The sequence below is a fragment of the Delphinus delphis genome, chromosome 3 (genome assembly GCF_949987515.2).
Source record: "Delphinus delphis chromosome 3, mDelDel1.2, whole genome shotgun sequence".
NCBI classification, from domain to species: domain Eukaryota; kingdom Metazoa; phylum Chordata; class Mammalia; order Artiodactyla; family Delphinidae; genus Delphinus; species Delphinus delphis.
In genome coordinates this window covers 12,385,786-12,398,763 of record NC_082685.1, presented here as the reverse complement: position 1 = coordinate 12,398,763, position 12,978 = coordinate 12,385,786, and the positions used below count along the sequence as shown (strand labels likewise).

The 12,978-nt window shown below is 49.4% G+C and overlaps 1 protein-coding gene across 10 annotated transcripts in view; it reads left to right on the top strand.

The window, feature by feature from the left end:
* The window catches only part of GATAD2A (GATA zinc finger domain containing 2A), a 101,308-nt gene that overhangs the window by 22,233 nt on the left and 66,097 nt on the right, over positions 1 to 12,978 (top strand). The window contains exon 1 of one of the 10 annotated variants that reach the window (XM_060007976.1): positions 5,136 to 5,240. The exons of 8 other annotated variants lie outside the window; for them this stretch is intronic. The gene's annotated coding sequence lies outside the window, so the exon portion shown is untranslated. Of the gene's footprint in view, positions 1 to 5,135; positions 5,241 to 12,978 lie in introns of those variants that run through there. One more of the 10 variants, XM_060007970.1, reaches the window with a different exon arrangement.

Sequence of the window (12,978 nt, the reverse complement as noted above, 5' to 3'; positions counted from 1 at the left end):
TGCTTCTGTTTTATGTTTTGGTTTTTTGGCCCTGAGGTATGTGGGATCTTAGCTCCCTGACCAGGGATCGAACCCACACCCCCTGCATTGGAAGGCGAAGTCAACCACTGGGCCACCAGGGAAGTCCCGGTAATCAGCATTTTCTGGATTCTGAGAATTTTCCAGCTTGAGGTTTTGGACACTTTTCCAAACAGACCTAGGGTGATTAAGACACTTCTCTGAAACATCACATGAATTTTTCCAACAGCTGCGGCTTCCTAGTTTGAGAATGTTTCCCTGTTTCATGCATTGCTCAAATGTTTCCAAATCCTGACTCTTCTTGTAGAGTTCAGGGGAGAAGACAGGTGGGTGTCTTACCCAATGACAATACTGGTTTTGAGAGTAGGGAGAGGGGTTGTGGACACAGGAAGGAAAAGGGCCGTGGGGACCTGGCACTTGGAAAGAAAAATGACTTGGGTCTGAGAGTGACATCTGCCTGATGATGACCAAGACACCATCAGGGTCCTGATTTTGAGGTCATGGGTGGGAGTGAGGAATCAGGTGAGTTGGGTGAGGGCAGCAGCCTGGTGCCTCATATGCAGAGCTGGGAGGGCCAGCACATGCCCTGGCCACCACCCACCTTAGGAAGTGCTCCCACAGGGCCTGGGCTGTCCCCCAGCTCCATGTCCCTTGGCCATGTGTCTTCTGCTGTCCTTGCACTCTCCTTGCTGTCTTTGGTCAGAGGACCTGTCTCCTTCCCAATGGTCTGTGTCTGCTCTGTTCCCTACCTCATGCGTGAGTGCTGTGCTGTTCTGATGGAAGGAAAAGATAATTCTGCACATCTGTTCCTTGCCAGGGACCCCTGGTCTGCTCTGTGGAGTGCTAAGAGTGGTTGGCTTGTGTGTACATCTCACACAATGGAAAAGAAGATGAAGAGGTCCTAGTTTATGACCTAGGCTGGCAGTGTTTTTTTTTCCCCTTAGTTTTTTGCTGCGCCCCGCAGCATGAGGGATCTTCATTTCCAACCAGCATCAAACCCACGCCCCCGACAGTGGAAGTGCAGAGTCTTAACCACTGGACTACCAGGGAAGTCCCTGGTAGTGTTGATCAAGTCCTTTAAGCCCCTTCCCTTGGCTTGTATGTACCCTAGCATGTAGGGGCTCAGAAATATGTGCTTTGTCAACCTCTGAGGGTTTTAGTGCCTTTTGCAGAAGGTGAAGATGCACACGAGTCATTGAATTTGCTGTATGGTCCATGGAATGAGGGTTTGTACAACAAGGCTCATTCCTCCAGGAGGTTTCTAGCAATTCAGTAAAGGGCTAAGTTAGTGTGCTCTTGTAAGAGGGAATCGAGGGTGTGCTTGCTCATCTTTGCTTTAGGAAGTCTTCCCGTAGCCTTGGGAAGGATCCAGCCTTAGGATGGCCTTAAGAGTCCGACTTCCCTCGAAGGTGTGGTGGTTCAGATTTGAGCCTGGGTCTGGGAGATGGCTGACCTGCATCTGGATCCCCATTTAACTTCTTAATCCTGTGACCCTGGCCAATCACCTTGACTTATCTTAGCCTCTGTTTTTTTCACCTGTCAAGTGTGGGCATCAATGGCAGTCCCCTGTGTGAAGTGTGGGTAACAGTGACAGTCTCCCAGCGTGAAGTGTGGTTAGTGTTGGTAGTACCTCATTCTGTGGTTATGAGGATTAAATGAAATCAGGTATGTAAAGTACTGGCACCATGCCTGGCACCAAATAAAGAATTTAATAATCATTATCCACTGTTGTACTTTTCTTTTCCTCCTTTAGTAACAAAATCTCTTGTCAACGTGTTAAAGGTGATTCTTTGGATGTTCCTTTGTCAGCAGTGAGCTTTTTTTTCTGCAGCAGTTTGAATCTGTGTGCCCAGTGGTAGCTTTCTCAGTGGAGAATCAGGCCCTCCCCTTTCTGTGCCACCAAAGTCCGATGAACACTGATGAGTCCTGGACCATGGGGGACAGTGGAGCCCCCACTCTAGCAGTAGTGTGACTGGGGTCTTGGGGACAGACCTGCAGTGCCTGGGGCTCAGGCTGGATCTTGGTACTGGATGGTTAGGTAGGACCTAGGTCTGCGTTAGGTGGCTGGTGACAGAGCATGGCAGTGGGATAGGCCTCGGAGGAGGACAGAGGGTCCCTGCAAGGCTGGCCCAATAAAGGTGAGGTGAGTGAACACCCCTACCCTTGCCCCTGTGGCACTACTCCTCCTCTCTCCTCCTCGCCCCTTTTGGTCTGGGAGGGCTAGGGCTGGGACTCGAGGCGACTTCCCAGGGGATTTCGTGCTTTGGGTTGGGTTGTATTGGCAGGACTGTGCTTTGAGAATATTGGAATGAGGTGGACTTTGTGGGCTACTTGGGAGCCTAACCCTACTTAGGACAGTGTTTCTCTGGCATGTGTGGTCTACGTTCTCAACAACTGACAGCTTAGAAGTATACCTTTGCCTGGAAGATAAAGTGTGTGCTGGCCTCGTGTGTGCCCATGTGGTGTCCTGTATATATTGGTTTTGTGTGCACCCTTGTGTGTGCTTGTGCACATGTGCTTATGCACGTGTGTGATGGCTCTATATGTGCTTGTGCGTGTGTGTATGTGTGCAAATGGAGGAAAGACATTTCAGTCCGTGTTGGACATGGGCTTCGTGTGGCAGAGTCCTGCCTTTTGTGGGGTCCCCGGCCCACTCTGGGGTGAGTCTCAGGTAGAGACAAAGTCCCACTGAGGGCACAGCCCACAGCTTTCTTTGGGCTTCTTATTTTAAGTCAGAGATTCACATGACGTTCGCATTGTACCTCATAGCGCATCAGGTTTAGTACTAAAATCTGCTACCAGCAAGGAAATCTCCAACTTGCAGCGGAAGCCAAAACAAAGTGTATTTCAAAATTCTGGTGTCCTTGCCGTTGCACCCCAGGAAGCAGGCCTTTCACTCTTCTAAAGCTTTGGTAGGGCCCGGGGATTTGGTCTTTGCTGCCTCTCTCCTCCAGTAGCCGGCTTCTCTATGTGTCTGACTCTCTAGCACGGTTTCGTTCCTGCTTGCTCCCTAGATGCTGGCTCTTCGGCTGAGTCAAGCAGAACCCTTCCCAGCCAGCAAGGCCCTGTGTCTGCCCAGCACCTCTTCTCCCCAGTGGGCCTTCTGTGAGGATAGAGTGATGGGAAGTGTCTGTGCAAGGTGCTGGGAAGCTCTGATGGCCTAGAGAAGCCTGGTGTAGCCCACCCTCCCCTCTTCCCTACCTCCTCTGAGACCTTGGGAAGGCTCTGCTTCTTCCATCTTGGGCTCATTTTACCTTATAAGGGCTGGGGGCAGTGAGGACAGTCCGATGGTTCTCTGAAACACCCTCCCTGAGGAGCCCCTCTGTTCCTGACCTCCTCTGATCATACTTTTATCGTTGGGTACATTGTCAGGAAGATGTGGTGTCTGTTCATGTCATTTCTCAATTTGTTCTTTTTTTTTTTTAATATTTATTTATTTATTTGGCTGCACCGGGTCTTAGTTGAGGCACATGGGATCTTCGTCGCGGCATACAGGATCTTGTTTTAGTTGGGGCATGCGAACTCTTAGTTGCGGCATGTGGTATCTAGTTCCCTGACCAGGGATCGAACCTGGGCCCCCTACATTGGGAACGTGGAGTCTTAGCCACTGAAGCACCACGGAAGTCCCTCTTAATTTGTTCTTAATTGGCTTATGTAGTGTAAGCCACAATTTACTGATAAATGTTGCCATCGTTGTAGTTTCTTCCTTGGAACTTTGCAGCATTTTAATCACTCATGCAGTTTTTGTGATCCTTGTGATACATCATCAGAGTTTGTGGCAATGATGAAGTGTCTGGGGCTGGGAACTGGCTTGTTGGCCTGGACCTTGCCATGAGGCCTCGGGACTCCTGGGCTGAACACGTGGCCTCAGTCACGGCCATCAGTGCTGTGATGTGGTTGTTGGATGGCTCCAGCCACGTGTCAGAAGTTACTAGATGGTTTTGACTGTTTGACCTGGTTCCTGACAGATAGAGAAACTGAATTCTGCCTCTTAGGAAAGCTTGGTTGCTCAGATGGTTGTAGCTTGTTTTGTATTTGAAGACCCAGCATCAGACTGGATTTCCAGAATTCGACCAAGGCCACCCTTCTGTCCAAAACTCAGCTAGGGGGCATCTGGAGGTTTGTGTGTGAACAATGCTGACCTTGCCGCCTGCCTGGGTACTCACTAGCTGCTCTGGATTTGGATCTAGGTGGACCCTTTGGTGTTCTGGAAAGTACCACCTTACATAGATCTCAGTTACTTGTTCTCAGTCTCCTGTTGCCTGCCTGGAGGATGGGACCCTTCATGAGGATCAAGGTGGCAGAGGCCAGCTGAGGCTCCAGGTCCGTCCAGCAGTAGTGGGACAGCTGGTGGGTGCTTTCCTTGGTAGTGAGCAGACAGTAGCCCTGCCTCCCAGGAAGTGCCCAAGTGCCACAGGGGCCCTTCTGGGCAGGGGTGAGGGGATGGGGGAGTAGGGGAGTGCGTTTTAGAGGTGAAAACTGGAGGTCCTCTCCTGGACTGTGTGGTCTGCCAAGTTTACATTTCTTTTTTTCTTTTCTTAATTTATTTATTTTATTTTTGGCTGTGTTGGGTCTTCGTTGCTGTGCACGGGCTTTCTCTAGTTGCGGCGAGCGAGGGCTACGCGTGGGATTCTCATTGCAGTGGTTTCTCTTGTTGTGGAGCACGGGGTCTAGGCACGCGGGCTTCAGTAGTTGTGGCACTCAGACTCAGTAGTTGTGGCTCGCAGGCTCTAGAGTGCAGGCTCAGTAGTTGTGGCACATGGACTTAGTTGCTCCTCGGCATGTGGGATCTTCCCGGACCAGGGCTCGAACCCATGTCCCCTGCATTGGCAGGCAGATTCTTAACCACTGCACCACCAGAGAAGTCCCCCTAGTTTACATTTCTTTGGTGATATTTCTGCCATCCTACCTGCTGCTACCTGACCAAAATAGTCTTATCTTGGACCTTACAGGGATAAGCTTTGTGAACTACTTTTAGATTTTGTTTGGATTTCAAGACCATGAAGTTTTTTCCTTTAGGCCCAGGTAGGTCTTCATTTATATACAGTGGGGCCAGCACAGAACACTGCTCCCTCCATGCTCCTGAACAGGTTTTCCCTTCTCTATTCCAGTTCTGGAAAGTGAGATACCGGTTCTTAAACTTGTGGGGAGCACCTGCCCTAGTTACCAGCTTGCGCCAGATTGCTGCTTGTTCACCAAGACTGCCTGTTTGAAGATGGCCGGTGAGGAAGTATAAACTCTGGGCTCAGCCTATGGCCTTCATGTTGCTCCTCAGAGAGACTTGGGGTGATGTGCAGGTCTTTGCCCTGTCCATGAATATGCAGGTCATGGTTGGTGCCCGTGTCATCACAGAGTTGGGGTCTGTCTTTACGGCATAGAGAAGGTGCTCAGCTGGTGGCTTTGCTTCTGCTTTCTCAGCACACACAGGCCCACGGCCACAGGACCTGGGTTGAGGCAGCACATGGCGCCTGTGGCCAGGGCCGGGACCCCTCAGAGGCAGTGGAGGACACCTAGTCCTCCACTTGGTGAAAAAAGGATTCTTGCTTTTCCGGGAGATTGTGTGATAAATAAGGTGTTGCTTCTTTAAAAACAAACTCAAGAAAACTTGCCACAAGAATGGAATGGCTGGAGGTTTTATTTCTTGACATGAAAATAAATACTGATACAGCTGGTTGACATGCTTTGTGACGTGGAGGCCACCTGGATGGTGCCTTCTTGGCAGTGAGGCCCGCTGCTTTGGGAACCTCCTGTTCAGGCCACCTGCTGTAATGGAGATCTTCTGTGGTTGGGGCTTTTTGTGATCCTCACTCTCAAATTTTTCTGTTCCGAGTGGTCCTGGGGACTCAGTTACCTCCTCAGCCTCCCCCTTGTTAGTCGTCCCAGGAGGACACTATATTTTGCAGTCACAGGCCACACAGGGACATGTCTGTTTGGAAAGGAGACTGCCTGTTTGCCCAAGCCAAACTAGGTGGGGAAGCCCAGAAAATCATTTTTGCCCTTCTTATTCTGGAGCAGTTAACCAAAGTGATAATTGAGGTGCTATGGGCGTTTCTATCTGAAATTATTGGTAATGAACCAAATGTCCTCCTCCTGTTGGAGTTGGGTACCTCATGTGGGGTCATTTGGTGTCACTGTTTTCCCACATAGCATCCATGGACTTGGCCGGTGTGGTGACTGACTCCCCTGGGCCTGGCTTTGTGTCAGCCTCACAAGATAAGTGGGTTTGGTACTCAGACCTTGAGGAGGGGATGCAGTGTTTTCCTCTTCAGTGACATTGATTGCTGAGTGCATTGTTGGGGCTAGTTGTCTGTGTCTCTGTTGTCTTTTGAGTTTGACGTGAGTTTGACGTGTCCAGAACTCAGGGCTCACACCGCCAGTGGGCCTGCGTAAGGGTTTCTGAGTCTGGCTCAGGTGCTCCAAGGAATAGGTTTGGGTTGTGCTGTGATATCTCTGGCTTCCACATATAGGAAAAGATTGTGCCCAAGACGAGTTAGTTATCTTTATCGTTCATCTAACAGGGATTTCTTGACTCCCTTGGTTCATGGCTGTGAGATGGGGCTGGAATAGGTGTGTCCTGGGGAGACAGAGTGCTCTGGGAGGCAAGAACTGGGGTGATGAGACCTGGCATACTTGAAGTCCATCTGAGGTATAACATTAGTTGCTGCTTTCATCTCACTATTGTAAGTCTTTCCAGTATCTTTTTGTGCAATTTATTTGGGGAGTGGAGGGAAGGACTGGTTGATAGTAGAACATGTCAGGGACATGGCTGGTCTGGGAAACAGGGTTCTAGAGCCATGCTTTTTGGCTGTGGGTGTACCAGACCCATGGGCCTTGTTCTGTACACACTAAGCCCTCGAAAGGTTAAAATGATTTGTTGTTCTACCTCAAAGAGACATTGTACTGAGTGAAATACGCCAGACAGAAAAGGACAAATACTGCATGATTCTATTTATATGAGGCACCTAGAGTAGTCAGATTCATAGAGACAGAAAGTAGGATGGTGGTTGCCTGGATGGGCATGGGAGGGAGGGAAAAATGGGTAGTTAGTGGGTAGTTAGTTAATGGGGACAGAGTTTCAGTTTTGCAAGGTGAAAAAGTTCTGGAGATGGATGATGGTGATGGCTGTACAACAGTGTGAATGTACTTAATGGCACTGAACTGTACACTTAAAAATGACTAAGGCCAAAATATGATTAAGACAGTAAATTTTATGTTATGTGTATTTTAGCACAGTAAAAAAAAAAAGGAAAAAAACCCAGAACCTTTCTGAATTCAGAAATAGCCTGCCTCCTTATGAGAGCATGCATGCATTTTTAAAAATAAATTTATTTATTTATTTTTGGCTGCATTGGGTCTTCGTTGCTGCACGCGGGCTTCTCATTGTGGTGGCTTCTTCTGTTGCGGAGCACGGGCTCTAGACACGTGGGCTGCACTAGTTGTGGCATGCAGGCTCAGCAGTTGTGGCCCACAGGCTCTAGAGCACAGGCTCAGTGGTTGTGGTGCATGGGTTTAGTTGCTCCGTGGCATGTGGGATCCTCCCTGACCAGGGATTGAACCCGTGTCCCCTGCATTGGCAGGTGGACTCCCAAGCACTGCGCCACCAGGGAAGCCCGGCAGGAGGATTCTTAACCACTGCACCACCAGGGAAGCCTAGAGCATGCATTTTTATCCTCCAAGAGTTAGCTTAGGGAGAAATGAACAGAGACACTCACATTTTGATGGTCTACCTTATGCCAGATACTAGGGGCTTTAAAAAAAAAAAAAAAGATATACATGGTTCTAGAAGGCTCATTTTAACATCATCTTGGGAGCGTGATTCCATGGGTGTTCTTTGGTCCCTAGAGCGGTGGGGCCTGGATGTACTTCCTCCCCTCAGTAGAGTCACACAGAACTAGAGTCTGCAGGAGATTTAGGAGGACAGTCCAGGAACATTTGAGATCTTCTCTCCTCCAGTGCTCAGCGCAGAGATTGAAGGTGTTCCTTGGTTTTCTGTGGCTCTTTGTTAGAGAATTCCCTTAGTGTGGCACATATTGATGTGTATGCACAGAAGGGGAGTCTCTAGTTCGTAGTTACTCGTTACTAACACAGAAGTTATTTCCTCTTTTGTTCTTGTGACATTTTCTTCAAGGTATCCTTTAATATCGTAATGCCCTAATGCTAGACATTTCAAACACCTACCAAAGTCTCAGACTTGTCTAGATGTGAACATTTGATCCCTGGGCTTTTTAAAATTTTATTTATTTTTTTTATTGTTTTATTTTATTTATTATTATTTTTGGCTGTGTTGGGTCAGTTGTGGCACGTGGGATCTTTGATGAGGCATGCAGGATCTTTCGTTGCGGTACGCGTGCTTCTCTCTAGTTGTGGCGTGCGGGTTTTCTCTTCTCTAGTTGTTGTGCGTTGGCTCTATAGTTTGAGGCATGTGGGCTCTGTTGAGGCGCACGAGCTCAGTAGTTGTGGCGCACGGGCTTAGTTGCCCTGTGGGATCTTAGTTCCCTGACCAGGGATCAAACCCGCGTTCCCTGCATTGGAGGGCGGATTCTTTACCACTGGGCCACCAGGGAAGTTCCTGATCCCTGGGCATTTTAAGTATGGGGGTTTATCTGAAGTTCTGAACTGCCGAGTGGACTGCCTGGGCAGCTGCTAGGGATCGAGGGTGGAAACACTGAAAGGAACCTTGTTATAAGGAATCAAAATATTTTGAGGAACAACATTAATCATAGTAGTCAAAGTAAAAACTAGTTGCTTCTCTTTGAGAGCCTGCCTGGAGCCAGGGCCTGCCACTTGGTCCTCAGGATGGTCTTGAGTCCTAAGGGGCTAGGTGGGCTCCCAGGGGCACAGTTGGATTTGGCCCCAGGCTGGATGGACTGTTTAATTATCAGGAGGGTCGTGGCTGGGCAGCTAGCTGTATGATTCATCAGTAGGATTCTGTTCATTATCATCAGGATGGTCTGGTAGTGTGAAAGGGAGGGATGCTCAGAAGAAAGGAGGGTCGTGCTGGAGTCAAGCCTTCGAGAGGGCAGGGCCTTCTGTTGGAAGGATTGTTGATGGGTTTTTTAGGGAGGGATATGGAATCTTGGCAATAGAAATGGGGAGGGGAGTGCAGGGTGTGGGTGAATGGGTGCTGGGGTAGGTCACACTTCTTAGTGGTGATAGGGGAGGCCCTTCCAGACACAAGGCCATTGAGGCCTAAGGGAATCTCCAGGCACCTTTCTCCAAACAGCCATGTGAGGGAGTTGGGGAGAGCTCCCCCCACCCCAAGAAGCTCTGGGCTCCGCAGGGGCTGTGGCGACGCTGTGGCCTTGCCTATCTCCATATTGTTTCTTCCTGATGTTATATTTATATTGTTATGTTTTTGCATCAGGTTGGTGGTGAAAACATAGTGGTTGAGTATTTATAACTCACAGAGGATGCCATTTTGTCATTTCTTCTCCATGCCTCCTTGGGCCTTGGATAAGGAGATGAGCAAGCGCCCTTTCTCTTGTGGAGTGTAGAGCGTTTGGGGGAGAGAACCTAGTGGGATGCTTGATGTCAGATGTCAAGATCAGCCGTGCCACGTGATGGGGCTGTAGTCCTCGGGGATGGAAGCAAGGAGAGGGTGCCTGAGTAACACATGTTTTGAGTTTGAAAGGTGAGTGGGGGGAAGGAAGGACTTTCATGGCAGTGAGAACAGCATGTGCAAAGGCCCAGTGGTGGAGGAAGGCAGATATGGTGGGTAAGATGAATCGAAACAAGGCCTGTGTGGTTGGAGCCAGGAGCATGGTGTGTGTACACGTACTATGTGCGTCCCAGATGACTTCATAGCGTCACCTGCGCCTAAACAGTCAGGGCCTTAAAGGCTGTGGTGAGATGTTGGGGGTGTTGGGGGGTTTTAACGAGCTTTAGGAACAGCTGCATTGGCATAGTGTGGGGAGTGGACAGTCTGTCTCTTGGTGAGGCCGTGGTTACTGTGGCTGAGGGAGGAGAGTCAGGGGCAGACCGGGGGTCTGGAGGGCACATACTGGTTGTTACCCTGGTAGATGCTTTGGCTTGACAGTGGAGACCGGCCAGCTCTGGTTGCCAAGGATAGGCTTGTGCAGCTGGCCTCACTGTCGGCTCCTTGGCCCTCATGGGGTTGGTTCTTTGCCTCTCGAGTCTGCCTAGTCATGCTCTCCCTCACTCTGTGGGGATATAGGGTTAATGAGGCTCTTTGCCTTGGGGAGAGCAGGTACTGCTTGGTCCCCTGGGGCTGACGTGGAGCTGAAGCACCCCCTTGCTGTGCCTCTGCCTTGACTTCTTGTCTCAGGCATGCTGCTCTGCCTGAGTCATCTCTGTCCCTTTAATGCTCAGCAGAGCCTGTTAGGACCATGGTTCCCTCCTGCTCTCAAGGATCAGGTAGTCAGTATTTTCCACCGTTGCTGTCTTTGTCATTACTACTCAGCTCTGCCCTGTAGGTGAAAGCCGCTGGAGACAGTGCAAACTTGAGTGGGCGTGGCTGTGTCCCAGGAAAGCCATTCGCCAGAACAGGCCCAGGCAGTAGTTTGCCGACCCTTGGATTAGGGAATTGACTCTGACCCAAGTTAATCTTTCCCTAACCAGCCAGCGCATGTTGGAGCAGTGTGACCTCTGGGCTTCCTTGAGATGATCCACTGTTGCCCTGCCTCAGTTTCTCCCTTTCTCATAGAGCTAGCTGGGGACTTCCTCTCCTTGACAGTTAGCAGTACAGTCGCTAAGACTGTTGGCAGAGAGGGTCTGGGTGGGGTGCTCATTTTGTGTGGAACACGTGGACTTTGTGGACCTAGGGGTAGGAGAAGGTGAATGGTATTATTGCTGGGTTTCATCTTGGAGGTTTTTTGGCTTAATATGTTCCCGGGATTGGATTAGAGCCAGAGTGGTAAAACACTGGGCAAGTGTTTGGTGAGTGCAGACGGTGGTAGGAGGAGATCAGAAGTGTGCAGCTTCCATAGGGCCAGGCCTCAGAAGGGATGATGGGGCCCTCTGGGGGGCACCTTGGAGAGCCCAGGCTTCCCCATCAGGTGCCCATGGCCTCTGAGAGCTGTCCCTGGGCTGGCCATGGGCATTGCAGCTGAAGCGTCTCTAAGGAACTGGAGCTCCCTAGACAGCAGCCAGTGTCTGGCCGGAGGCTCCTCCCCTCAAGTTAAAAGGGAGCGGACCTCTCTTGCCTGAGCTGGAGAGGATGAAGTGGCAACAGTGGACTCTTTTTTTTTTTTTTTTTTTAACAGTGGACTTTTGTTGCCCAAAGTGCAGTGACTTGATTTCATGTAAACCACCAATCACTGCCTCCTTACCAAGTGTGATCTCCCTCAGATTGGGAAATTGTTGTTTGGGTAGGTCGAAGATTCGGGGTGTTGTGTGTGTATGCATGTAAGTGGAGTACCCAGGTGCAGGGTCAAAGCCAAACCATAATGATTTATCAAGGGAGTGGAAGAGTCTCTTACGAGTTGGTAATTGTGTACTTAAGGGTTACTTGATACTGTTTTAAATATATGGGTTGGAAATAAAAACAGTAAAAGCTCTCTAAACCCAGCCAGTGTGGGGTAGATGGCACAGCAACCCAAATGATATACCAGTGGAAAGTGATTACAGTTTATTTTAGAGAAATGCTCCCAATCCTGATGGTGCTAAGTGGTCTCTGCTTCGTTTCTGCTCCTTCGTGAATTTTGCTCTAATTGTATCAAGGGGTTTTTGGGGTGTGAACTCCTCAGATTGGTTCTTTCTCCCTCAATGTTAAACCATCTCTGCTCATTCATTCTATAAATATTGAGCACCGGACACTGTTGGAGGTGCTTGAAATGATATCAGGCACCAGGCAGACACCCTTTTCCTTGTGGCATTTATGTTCTTGCCGGGTGAGAAAGTCCATAGATACAGTAGCTGTGTTGTGTGGAGTTTGAGGAGGGGCCAGGGCTGTGGCAGAGAAAGGGCAGGGTGAGCAGGGTGGGCCTCTTTGAGGGAGACATTTGAGCAGTGACTTGGGGGTACACGGAGGAGATAGCCATGGTGGGGGAGAGTGATGGAGGCAGAGAGCAGCTAGCACAAATGCTAGCACAAAAGCTAGCAACTACTGTTAGAACAGGCTGTGTACAGACGTTTTTGGGAAATTGTGTGAAGCTGAATATGGACTGGGCATTTGTTGACATTTAGAGATTATTGTATGGTAGTTATGTTTTCAAAGGTCATTTTCAACTTGGGATGCAAATTGAAGAATCGATTGTTAAAATTACAAAGTATCGGGGATTTTGTTGAAAACCTTGAAGAACCCCAAGGTGGGAGGGTGCCTGGTGTGTTGGAGGCCAGCATGGCTGGAGGAGGGTGGACATGTCAAGAGAGGATGGGGCTTCACTCTGAGCGATTGCAGGGCCTTTGGAAGGTTTCGAGCTGAGGAATGAAAGCAGGGGGTCCAGTTTGCAGACCTCCGTCGTATTAAGGGAGGATAGTGTGGCAAGTGGAGGTGTGAGAAGTGGTGGGACCCCAGATGTGTTTGATGGCAAAATCAGTAGGATTTCCTGGCAGACTGGATGATGGGTAGTCCTATCAAGAAGGCAAGTGCAGCCAAAAAAAAAAGGGACTTTCTGGCGGTCCAGTGGTTAAGACTTCTCGCTCCCAATGCAGGGGTCACAGGTTTGATCCCTGACCGGGGAACTAAGATCCCACATGCCTCATGGCGCACACAAAATAGAAAAAAAAAAGGCAACTCCAGATTTTAATCTGAGCATTTTGAAAGACTGAATTTACCATGAGCTGAGGTGGGGAAAGCTGTGGTGGAGGGTGAAAGTCTGAGGTGACCTTAAAACTTCTTGTATGTTGCATACTGCCCCATGATGCACTGTATGCATTATGATAACAGATTAAGGTCACCTTTCTCGCAGGTTAACCCTTCAGGAAAATGTCCAGTGTGTCTTGTGGTCTCACGGAGTTAGGGTACTTGGATCTTTGTTGAAAATCATTTGTCCACATGTG